This window comes from Uranotaenia lowii, chromosome 2, assembly GCF_029784155.1.
Source record: "Uranotaenia lowii strain MFRU-FL chromosome 2, ASM2978415v1, whole genome shotgun sequence".
NCBI classification, from domain to species: domain Eukaryota; kingdom Metazoa; phylum Arthropoda; class Insecta; order Diptera; family Culicidae; genus Uranotaenia; species Uranotaenia lowii.
The window spans coordinates 306,939,306-306,950,225 of record NC_073692.1 but is presented as its reverse complement, the minus strand read 5'-3'; the positions used below and the strand labels follow the sequence as shown (position 1 = coordinate 306,950,225).

Sequence of the window (10,920 nt, the reverse complement as noted above, 5' to 3'; positions counted from 1 at the left end):
AAATGAAAAAGGAAAGTGAACAAAATTCGAATATTTAGTAGAGAATGTGAACTGGAGCTATGTTGTTTTTAAAATATAAATGCATCTCAATTGAAATTATCTTATTAGTTTTATTGTCTTTATAATGCTTTCCGTCAAAATCGGGATTTGCAATTGAAAGTGTATCAAGAAATTCAGAATTAAAATTTAGTCACAAATCACAAGAAAAACAAATTGATTCTCTTTATTTCTTATCTTTTCTGATAGGCAAAGGATTGAAAAAATTCGCCTTTCTATGTTGTGCATGTCCGTTATCAATTTTTTTACTTTATGAAAAAAGTTATCAAAAATAAAATTTATAATCAGCATCATATTCATACTCATGGCAACTGTTAGACAAGCAGTTTTCAAAAGCTATTTTTAAGAAAACCTTAACATAAGAAAACTGAAAATGGATCTATTTTCTGATAAACTACACAAAATTAACATTTTAAGTACTGATTTATAATAATTTGGAAGCTCTAGGTTTTTTTCAACAGCTCTTGTTTTCGAGGTATTTTTCAAAAATAGGTTAAAATTCATGTAATACATTTGTGCACTTTATTGGCAAAAAATAGAGCATTGCAAATATTTAAAAAATAAAGATTTGAATTCAACGATCGACTTTTCCGGAGACCGAGAATAATTTGGCTCTCTAGATATATAGAGATATAGACATGTTCTTTTATTGTTTATTTGTTCTAATTCAACAAAAAACGATAAATGTAACAAAATTTCAAAGAAGTTTTAACACAAATGAAATCTTGATTATTTTTTAAAGTAAAAGTTAAATTGTTTTGCAGTCTTCACAAATTTGGTTAAATAAATTAAAATCATTAATAAAAAATTTGTTATTTTGAAATTTAAAGAAACTAGAATATCTAGGCAAAATCTGAAAACTTTATTGAATGGGAGATAATAAAAAAAATTTAAACTAGTTTTCGTTCGTAATTTAGGTTTGTTAGGTCATCAACTATGAATAATTGATTTTTGTACAAAATTGATCAATTTTAAAATTTCCACCGACCAATCAAAACTAGACATGACAGATAAAAGGGCTTATTCTGCGACGCGAGTGACGTGACTTACGAAATTTCATATAGTTTTGCTGGATTAAATAGCCTCTCTAGCCTTGAAATTTTCGTTCGCATGAGCTGATATTGGTCTTCAGAGCTCATCGATACACCAATTGCTTTTCTGAGGTTCAAATCTTCATATATATTTGAGGCTCGTTAAGCGACCCCTTAAAGTTAACAAAATGGGCTGACATTAGGCGTGAACACTTCTGACAGGCCAAGGAACTATTTAAACCTCCCAGGGATTTGATTCCGAAACAAAATCCTATTTCTGGACCACCCTCAAATATATTAACACTAGAAGGACCGGCAAATTGAATATACCTATTCGGACCGCGACCAGTCAAAATGACTGGTAAAGGGAAAATTTTTTATATCATAACATTTTTAACTTTTTTCTTTTGAAATTATTTTGTTATTTATTCGATATCATTTTTGTTATAAAATGGAAATATTTTTTCACCATGGGTGCATGGATTCACCTCATTTTCGCATTGTTGACGAATGCGTGTAAGTCATAAAATGAATATTTCAAATAATTATCAAAAAATTAAAACACATTATCAAGCTAATTATAAAATCATGTTAGATGGCTATTGGTTTTGACCATGGGTGCACGGTTTCACTTCAATTTTGTTTTAGTAGATATTTTCTAGCATCCACCGCTCTGAAATTTTTCAACACGTTGCTTATAAATTATACTTAATATTGTAGGTTTTGAAGCCTACTTTTTCAATAAGTAGAGCAATTCATCATGGGTGCACGGATTCACCGAAATTCATCCAAAATCAATTTTTTTGCATGCAACAAGTAAAGAATAAAGACATTTATAGATTCAAATGAAAATATGTGTTTAATACATGGTTTTTCACTATGGGTGCATGGATTCACTGCGTTTTAATCAAATATTGGACTTTTTGCAAATTTTTAAAAAGCATTTTTACAAATTTTTAACTAATCCAAAGTCGAAACCATGTCTTTCATGTTGAGACATAATGAATTAAATAACGATTTTTATTTTAAGTTCCGTTTTTTTCATTCCTGGAAAAAAATTTTAATTATATCTTGAAATAATAAATATATTTATTTATTATTAAAAAACAGGTTTTTGCAATCGTATATTTATCTGATAAGATCTGATCAACATCCAAGAAATTGGAAAACGGTTACCATGGACCGAGTGAATTTTAGGAATTATATGCATCAAGTTATGTCGTGCGACGGAAAACAGTGAAAATAAAAATAATGAATCAACATTGTTAAATGTACACGTTGATTTGTTTTTCCTTAAAAGTTTTTTGACTGACCAATATTGCATTTCAAATACCTATCATATCTAACTCAAAAATATTTTATGTTCTGAAGCAAGTTGAAAACTATTTATTTCTAAATAATTTTCAACGGCGAATTTACAGCCAATCCGTGCACCCATGTTGAAATATCTTAACACCGATGTGGTCTATCAGATAAGCTGGCGCGAGTCTGGTCTAGGTATGCCAGGCGTACTGGGTTTGATATCCGGTATCGGCAAGAAAACTCTTGGGTTCAAACCCCATAAGTTGCCGACAGATAAGATGTGTTTACTCTTATAATAAAATTGTTTAATAAGAATGTTCAATCAGTTGCCAGCTGGCCAGGTATATACACGGGTGCCGGAATACCTATAAGTGAACTTCCATTGGAAATTTGTCGAACCTAATAATCTAAGAATGCATGTGAATACATACTTGGGCAGAAACTGCGGTGTATCCGTGCACCCATGGTGGATCACCAATACATAAAAAATATTCCGTGCATCTTATGTTGAAATATCATTTAAATTATTCAGTTCCATAGCTGATGTCTTCAAATTTGAATAAATGAGTACTCAATTCATAATTATTTTACTCATTCTAGTTTAGTATAAAACATATTTATCACCTAAAACTACTCGATTTCTCGAATGGACATGTTTTAAATCTAACATAACTTTTACATATCTTGATGAAATTCCGCCAAATTTTGACAGAAAGTTTGATTATAGTTGAGCAACAAAACGGACTAAAAAATTTTGGAGTCAAGTGCTTGAAGCGCCACACAGCGGTCAATCCGAGAACTTTTTCTACAAATTTTCATGACTTCGCATCGAAAATCAATAATTTCATTACGAATGACACACTCCTGCCCACCATAAATCAAACAAGGCTCATTGTCTTGAATGTAGTTTGCAAATGAAACCAAAAGCAAGCGAAAAAAATTTATCTTGTTTGAGTTATAGGGTTGAGAATTTTACCAGTCATTTTGACTGGTCACGGTCCGAGTGTCCATGGCGAAATTTTTCTCGCTTATTAAAAGAACTAGTGAAATAAAAAATATACAGTTTTGTAGAAATTCAAAATTCATGAAAAGTCGTATTTTTTGCAAATTTTTAGAGCGTAGTGTTTAAAAGATATTCAACAAACAAAGTGTCCAACCAGTCATTTTGACTGGTGCGGTCTTTCTAGTGTTAAAACCTTTCAAGATTCAAAACAGAGCTTACTCAAATATTCTTAATCCATACATTATGTAGGGGAGAGTGGGGATACTTGATCCCCTTTTCTTATTTTCACCAAATCTTTTTGGAAAAATTTAGCAACTTGCCGTCTTTGACATTTTCTGACAGCTTGTAACTTCAAGTTTCTATGCTCCAAAAATTAGAACGATACTTGATCCCATTGATGAACTAGAAGCATTTTCGTGGGAGTAAAAAAATTACGATTTTTCTGAAGTTAGGGGAGACTTGATCCCCTATTGAAGGAGACTTGATCTTTTATTCAGGAAGCCCTAATCCTTTTATAAAAATCAAACAAAACCCCAAGATAGAATGTTAATTGACTATTTTGGTCATGTTTGTTCTCATTTCACAATTTATAACAGACATATGAAAAAAATTTAATAACTTTGTCTCACCGCTAATAACAAAGCATACTTAAAGGCGCTATTTTTTATAATTAAGAGAAAATTAATTATTTTTGCTCTTTTTTTCAGACAATTGTTTGATGAATATTAGTTTTTGAATAAATATTAGTAATTTCGTAATCAGCAATCATAACGATCAATTCAGAAGAAGAATATGCTATTTGGAAGGGGGATCAATTATACCCAACTCTAGGGGATCAATTGTACCCATTATCTGAAAAAAGTTGAGAGTTTTCCATTGCTTTGAAAATATGGCATGAAGTTCATTTTACGCTCGAACGATTGATACATTGGAACAAATATTTTTTTCATAATTTTCCCATGTAAGGAACATTTTAAAGTTATGAAAAAAGATCTTCAAGTTACATTTTGTGAAATTTTTCAAACAAAGTTCAATTACTCAAACAATTATTTTGTTAAAAAAATTTAAACTACAAGCATTGTTATTTTGCTCATTTTGGCACATTTTTCTAGAACATTTGATTTTTGTAAGACATTCCAGTTTCGAGATATAGCTAAGGAATCAAGTATCCCCAGGGATCAAGTATCCTCATTCTCCCCTAATGTTTGTTATTTTTAAGGCCATATCTTTGAAAAAACTTCAAGCTAACATAAAATAAAACAAAATTCCCCAATATAGCCTCAATTCTTCTATGAAAAGGATTTCTAGCTCCTTCAGTTCAGAAGTTACCGAAAAACGACACCCCTGGCCCCTGAAACAGCAACATCAAAGTCGATCGGTCCAAATCGGGCGATTGGCCGGAAGGGAACTGTATCACTGCCATAGATACGGGTATTTATTTATGAAAAATAATGTTCATAAATGAGCTCCACGGCACGAACGCTTTGGAATGGTTTGGCCTAGAGCAGGATTGCACATCGCGTTTGGGAATGGATGAATGAATGGATGTATGAGGTCAATGGAAGAGGAAGGGGCGCTGGATTAAGGACAGAAGGAGGAAATAGATGTCACTTTTAGATTCGGAAAACTTTTTGAGCTAGTCTTCGGACAGATCTTCAACGGAACGGATCCACGCGCGCCCTTGTGCTTTTGATCGATCGTTAAGTATCTGGATGGGATTTTTTAATTTTTAGACGGAAAAACCGTGAAAAAATCGTAACCGAAGCTCAAAAAACGGAAATTTATTGTGATAACAGCTAAAAGCTATTCAAGTGTATTTTCAAGAGTGATTTTGTTTAGAATTGATTATATTTTAGGTAATTTTCACCGTTACATAACCGTTACGTAATGCGCATGAAGTGATGAAAAGCAAAAGTTTCTCTTATACTTTTTGTGCCAAAAAAAAAGATTCTCAAATGAATGAGAATGGTTTAAGTGCCCAATATTTTAAAATCCTGATTTAAACATTAAAAAATTGCCAAAAAGATATCAAATTGAAGCTTAGTGATCGTACCAGCTCAAAGGATTACCACATTTTGGATAACGCATTAACGGATTACACTCTTACAACCGTAAAATATATCACAAAAATTGAGATTTTTTTTAACTCAAAAAATTACAACGACCGCCATTTTGAGTATAGGAATTATTTGAATCGTCGACCTTCAACCTTCAGTCCGCAAAAAAAAAACGGATAACGACGCAATAAAACGGAAAACGAAAGCTTAAGCTGTGGAATCGATATTCCTATTTATTGCTGTCAACTTTTTGATTGACAAATAAACAATTTCGCCACGCTAGGTTTCGCGTGCTGCCTGAAAACTAGTTCAGCATAATTTTCGAGACCTTCCCTTGCCGGAAAATGGAAAAATTATTATCAGCTGGGTTAATAGAGGAGGCAATCTTCGTGAGGGAGGTGGCGCGAAAACTATTTTATTGTCATTCTTTGTATAAACAACGCACAATGTCGTGAACTTGACGGGTTTGTAATTATAATCAGCTTTGTTTGTTATTTGATCAATAATTGTCTTCAAATAACCCCCTGTTTATGATTATTTTGATTCCAAGACGTAATTAAAAACTGTGGTAAATCTATTGAGAAAATTTAGGATAACTATTAAAAAATATTATAACATTTATAGCAATAGTCTTTTGTCTTTTATTTAGTTTTGTTTAGGTAAAAAGTAAAAAATACTCAACCGAATTAAATCGTTAGCTAGACCAGCTAAATTTGACTAACACATTATAAAAATAATCCAAAAACTGTCCCGATTCAACTCAATTTACATATCTTTTTAGAATAAAAAAATGTATGAATAGTTTTAGAATATTATTTTTTTTAGTATTGCAATGTGATTTTTAATAACGAGATATAAAAAAAGTGTAAAATAATACAAAACCGAACTTTAATGGTTGTACATTTAATGCAATAATGCATTAATGCAATAATCGACATAAGTATTATAGTCACGCTAATGCTAGTGTTGTTATTTGTATTTGGTTAGCTGTTCTAAAAACGTTGACTTTTTTGGTTATGCAAATCATATAAAGATGTGAGTGAATTAAATCTTTTTTGAAAAGAGATAAATGTCTCTGATTTCTTTTTTAATTTGTTTATTTGAAAGACTGGTGTGCGTAATCCTGATTGGGTAGCCTTCAGTATTGTATGAATGGATAATTTTGGATGATCAAAATGAAATTCTGCTTGCTTTGCCTTAAAATATGTAAAAAGGACTCAGATTTCTGTTTTTCTACATATGAAAAAGAAAGGATTATCTGCCCATACAAAAATTTCAAGATACACACATTAAAAGTTTCAGTTGAGCAAATTTCAATATATGTTTCGAAAAGTTTAACTTTCCAGTTAATACAAGGTGTGAAGATTTAAATATTGAAATTCAAAATTTACAGAAGATAATTTTTAGATGCAGTTTTCTTTGCATTCTTTTTCAAAATCGACATTAGAGACTGTTAAGATTTCATAAAAATAAAATAATTCACTTCAATTAGATGTACACTATCAATCTGATATTCTTCGTGGTTTTATTTCAAGAAAAAATCTTAAAATTGCTATAGAGAAGAATAATTTGAACTGAAATCGATCCTTTGTGTTCCGTAAACTATGCTAATTACATCTCATGATCGAAATTTATTGATACAAAACGTTTCCACTATTGAAATCAATATAAATTATTGATTTAAGCAATAAAAACACATTTAATTTCGCCAAATTCACGGTTTCGCCAAATTCACGCTGAAATTTTTTTAATAACCGTGATAGAATTGAAAAACTACTGTTATTCAAACATCAACTATTGAACTAAGATCTTCAAAAATTTGAACTGTATTTTAAATATACAGTTTCAAAATATTTTTTCGAGTTATTTTGTAAATTTTAATTCTTTATTGATTGCAAATCGCTAATTGAATTTTTTAACATCCTGCTTCAAAATCCAAGTTGAATGTCAATTTTGGATCTCCTTTTTAAAGGTTCAATAAAAATCAACAATTATAATTATGATCTTCTTCTATTTTAGTACTTGAAAAGATTTGATCATAAATCCTGACGGAAAATTGTATTAAGACTTCTCAATTAATAAAATATGGCTTATTTTTTAACTTCAAATATTATATTCTACTCTTTTTGTACAACGAAAACGCAACCGGTTTATGTTTTCAGTTAAAAATTAATTTTCAAACATGGCATGGAAATCAGTTCTGAAGTCGTTTTATTTTTAAAAATAATTTTTTTTTGGTCAATACTGAATCCTGGTTTCTGAAAATGAAAAAGTATGGCTAATCAACAAAATAATAATAAAAAGCTCTAAATTTCTGTTAACATGTGCTATCACGTTTCAGTAGGGAGTGTATTCGAAAAAATGCAACACTTTGTTTTGTTGCTAACTTATGCATGCATGAATGAAAATTGATGAAATTTTCAGGGAAGCTACCTACTAGTGTAATGTTTACATGTGAAAAATATTTAGACGTTCTGTCGAGTGGTTACAGAGATATCGTCACATACAGAAGGTCATTGAATAAATTTTTAAGAGCCGGATCACGAAAAATTCAGGGAAGTTCCAGTTGGAGATTCAAAAACAGCTGGAAATCAAGTATTCGAAAAAAATTCATTTAGTAAATCGTTTAAGGAGTCCTAGAGGATTTAAAAGTGTGCTAATTCTTTCTTATTTTCGCTATACGTGAAGTGAAGATGATTGTTTCCATGAAGGTGCGAATTATAAGAGGTTATTTAAAAAAAAAAATTCTATGAGGGTCCCCGAAAAAATTGTTTTATTTTAGTATTCCCAGTGAATCAAAGGTTATGTTTTGAATATGATAAATGTTTTCACATCAAGGCCGTGCGAACGGGGGGGTTTTAGAGGTTTAACCAAATATAATAGAGACCAATATTCACCACACTTGTTTTCCTCATACAGTGAGAAGGCGACACCATCAGCATCCTCTAGCGGACAAAATGGAAGCACTAATTCGAGAAATTCGTCTAACTTGTGAATAGCGTGTATTCCGGACTCGACTTGATCAGGGATGCCAGTTATAATAATTGGAATTGTTTATTTCTATTCTTGCACCATAAAAATTTTAGTGAATCAACTAACAAATAAAAAGGAATTGAAGAAAATATTTCCATATAATACTTGTTAATATTTCTGAACAAAATATAGATCTCAGTAATTAATTTTAATTACCCTACTTATTTTATGTTAGGATTCGTACATGACCCGCTAATGATTCACGACCAATATCTTTGTGAAAGGAAACAAATACTATTTAGTAAAATATTATATAAATAAACTTTGCTTAAATATGCACAAAACCAGAAACAATGATAAGTTGTCAAAGTAGGACCGGAAAATGGTCAAGAAACTGCAGAATTTAGTGAAGTAAAACATTTCGTAAATTTCTTTATTATTTAAACATACCTGCAGTCATTTTTTCCCAGGCAAACGCAGTCATATTTTCTATCCAGCGCTCCGATTATCCGTAAATAGTAGCTCTTAAACCGCACTGTTTTTTCGTACAAATTCACATCTGACGAAATCTGATGAATTTTTGTTATATGATTTTGTTACATGCACAAGTTTTTCAGCCAGCCATCCATTATGGCTGCAGACACTATAAACTCCATCAATGATAAGGCTCGAAAAACATCAACATTAAAATCAGCAGTTTCCTCTTTGATTCACTTATTGGCATACCTGGGATGGATTAAGAAACCGCTTCCAAAGTAAAACTTCTGCGTCATCTGTTGACCGAATATATCGCAGTTGGTTGGCCAAAAATATGAAAAAAAAAAAAACAGATAAGCGCCTAATGAACTGATTGTATAAAAACAAGAAATCAATAAAGAACAAAAATTATTACAATTACAACAAGATATTCCCAATCATCCACTCTCCTTGCACAATTTCTTACTAAGGTAAATATTTTTGTTATGAGTTTTTTTATAAATCTAGGCCCAGAGAACGAGCACTATATGCCCAGTTGGATTCGAGGATTGAGCTGGCGGCGAAAAAGATTTTAAATTCTGACATCAAATCACATTTCTCAAATAAGCGGAGTTTATTTTTTTTAAAGTGTACCTAAACTCAACAAAAAAGTAATGAAAATATGTTCGGACGGCATCCCTGATCAGCATTTCGACAACTCCAGATTAACATTTTGAAATGGCACAAAATGATATTATGTATTTTTTTTATTTTTAGAGACAAAAATGTGCAACAGAATTGTTTTGTTCTTCCTAATTTAAACCAATTGTTTTGAAATAAAAAAAACTCTTTCGAAATAAGATAAAATGCATCCGCTCAGCTCCGAATGGCATGTATGTTGGTTTTGAAATGAAACATTTTTGTTATTTCTTAAATCTTTACTATTACAAACAAATGGTAGTCTTAAACACATGTCATTGAAAACTATTGAAATATAACTGAGAATAATTATTGATATTTTTTTTTGTAACTTCATTTTTGAATTTCCATTATTTTATAAACTTATCAATATCTAATGTTCATCTCTTAGCTAATTTTTTTTAATGTTTATTAAGCTTCCGCTTATTTACATTTGCCGTTTTGTACATATGACATATTCATAATTTGTGGCTTTGCTATGATCAACATATTAACGTACTTATTTGCCAATACCCTAGCACACGAAAGTTAATCGAAAAGTTATTCTTTCTCTGCCTAAGAAAGACCCGAGATCTGTCATAGTTGGAAGGAATTTTAGCTGCATCCCACTTGCACTAATGGAAAATCATAACCCAAATTCGGCAGCGCTTATTTAATATTTTTCTTTAGTTATTTATGAAGACATAATAAATTAGTGATTTGTTACGAATGCTTGACCTAAAACGTTTTTGAGTCTATTAACATCCACTTTTGATTCTTTCTTTTTTTTTAAACTTTGCGCTAAATCAATTGTCATATCAAAATCACGATGTGTGAAAGTTTGGATAACGTTTTGAGAATTCTAAGAATTTGCACTATTAATAATAATTAATATTTATTCAAAAATCGCAAAGGCGGAAAGTGAATCATTTCACTTTCCGCCTTTGCGATATGCTACGCCCCACTTTTTGCGATTCTCAGTTGAAAAATCAGGACACCTGGCATCTCTGATCAAAGCTCCGAAGAAAATCACACACTGAACCCAAATTCACTCTTAAAATACACATGATTTTTCACTTAAAAACAAGGATCCAGTGATTTTCTTCCATTCAAGTGCGACATATACATTTCACTTGGCAGTCACTTAAATTTCAAGTGAATTCATCCACATTCACTTCAGTCGTCACTTGAATTTGAAGTGAGAAAAAATATTCACTACCCCATCACTTGAATTTCAAGTGAATGTCGGGTTGTAATTGTGTTTATTTTCAGAGTTCAAAATGGCAAATTCTAAAGAGCAGCGTTTAAAGCTTATGCTGGATTTGGATTTTCCCAATTCTTTACTAGGCGATTTTGGCGGTAG

General features: G+C 31.0%; 1 protein-coding gene across 2 annotated transcripts in view; it reads left to right on the top strand.

Annotated features, from left to right (window-relative positions):
* Positions 1–5,048: 5,048 nt before the first annotated feature.
* The window catches only part of LOC129742191 (dynein beta chain, ciliary), a 65,293-nt gene continuing 59,421 nt past the window's right edge, over positions 5,049–10,920 (top strand). For both annotated transcript variants that reach the window (XM_055734054.1, XM_055734053.1), the window contains exon 1: positions 5,049–5,249. The gene's annotated coding sequence lies outside the window, so the exon portion shown is untranslated. The remainder of the gene's footprint in view (positions 5,250–10,920) is intronic.